Here is a 2,056-nt window from a genome sequence, read left to right as displayed (position 1 = left end):
TCTAGACTTAGCAAGGGTGCTCATATTATTCAAGATCTATTCTAAATTTTTTGGCGGTGTTCCTTTTGTGGGAGATAGCATTCCTGATGGCTACAAGGCATTGTATTGATTTCGGCAATCTCAAATAGGAGTGAATGTATGTGAGCATTTCCATTTGCATTGTGTTTCTTAAGAAACAATCCGGCCAATTATAACCAAAATTTTAAATAGGGCTCGTCTCGATGGCGTGCTCCTCTCTATGAATTAGCACCGCAAGCGGCGGCCAGTATTTGTTTCCCCGACAACGGGGAGGGGTGAGCTCTATGGGAAGAGAATTGGCGATGGTGAGCTTCGCGATGAGAGAGGAACGGGGAGAAGAGGAGGAAGGAAGCGCGGCGGCGGCTGCAAGGAACAAAGGAGGGGATGGTGAGTGGCGGCTAGGATTCTCACCCAATCGGAAGAAGCGAGGAGCAGGAAGTAGAGAAGCACACACCCTCCTCGTCTCTATCCATACCCCAACCATGCATCCACACCACACCATGCACACACCCAGCATGTGGAATTCCATCTATGCCCTCGACAGGATCTAGAAACCACGGGTGCGGCAACCGCAGATTTCTACCACACAATGCATGCACCATGTGCGTCTGCACCCTCGGCAGATGACAGAGGAGCCCCATCAACATTATACCCCACACACTAGTGAGACAACATAGCTGACCGAAGGTGAGAAGAAAAAATATTTTTCATCGTTTCAATCTCGGTTCCATGCAATGGCTCGGACCAATCATACCCCGGATCCAACGGCTGCCACTCGTTTGGAAAAACAATCCGACGGCCCATAATCCCTGAGCTCTCCCCCTTTCCCACACAAATGTAACCATGAGATGTCATTACTAGAGCTAGTTGGGCCAAGTGCCAATAACTACATGTTTTGATAAAAAAAACAGAGACAACGATCGCATCATGTCAAAGCTAAGCTAAGATTAAGCTAGCACTGGATCCTAATGGAAAGGGACCGCACAACGGTCAGACCATGGCAGAAATGTCTTGGACTCATACCGACCTTCCCACGAAACCAGTCCAAATGAGCTGGCCCTTTCGGACTACTATTTTGTCCTCTAGCTGGCCACTCCTACACAAGTTCCACACGAGGCGAACCCGTGGACCGTAGTAGACCAGTAGACAGTAGTGGACCAACACTGTACAAGTAGTTGCATTTCATTTTTTGAGCAAGAGACAAATTTTAGAGGTGGACGACTGACGCACATAGATCCACGAGTGCGCCCAGCGCACGCCCATGAGAATGATATACCCTATCTCGTATGTGCATTTAGCATGGCACTCCAGTGGTCTACTGAACACTGTAGTTCAGGACCATGCTGTCTGAGCGTCTCGAGTACCGGCAAGTAAGAAACCGCATGACGGTCAGCTGGTGGTCACCTGCGAAATTTACTGCCTGATGTGGACGCGCCTGCCATTGCGCCGGCACCTTTTCCAGCCTGCATCGCGGGTGCATGCGTCCATGGAATTTGGTCCATGGTGCAGCGAAAGAACACTCACTAATTATGATCCGGACCATATGTACTATGCTTACGTCCGAATTAATTGGAGAAGGGGGCACTCGTGTTATCATCTTAGCTAACTAGCTCTACTGAATGGTTGTTGGTTTTGAAAATGAGGATGATGTGTCACCTGAACCCATGGATCAAACTTGCCACACGTACGTTTAGACACAAACCACATGTGGGGTAAGTATCCGGCAGAGACATGATATGCCACTGGTGTGTGTGCATGTTTTCGTCTACTCGATATGATAAGGCACTGGTAGAAAAAGGGTCTGTTGTCTCAGTTCGTAAGGGCCTTTTGTCCCGGTTCTGGACCCGGGACTAAAGGGTCGGTACTAATGCCCTGTCCTTTTAGTCCCGGTTCAATCCAGAACCGGGACAAATGGGCCTCCACGTGGCCTGTGCGCAGAGCCCAGGCAGGAGACCCTTTGGTCCCGGTTGGTGGCACCAACCGGGACCAATAGGCATCCACGCGTCAGCATTTCTGTGGTTGGGGTTTTTGTTTTTTT

Source organism: Triticum dicoccoides, chromosome 2A (genome assembly GCF_002162155.2).
Source record: "Triticum dicoccoides isolate Atlit2015 ecotype Zavitan chromosome 2A, WEW_v2.0, whole genome shotgun sequence".
NCBI classification, from domain to species: Eukaryota; Viridiplantae; Streptophyta; class Magnoliopsida; order Poales; family Poaceae; genus Triticum; species Triticum dicoccoides.
This window is presented reverse-complemented; position numbering follows the sequence as displayed.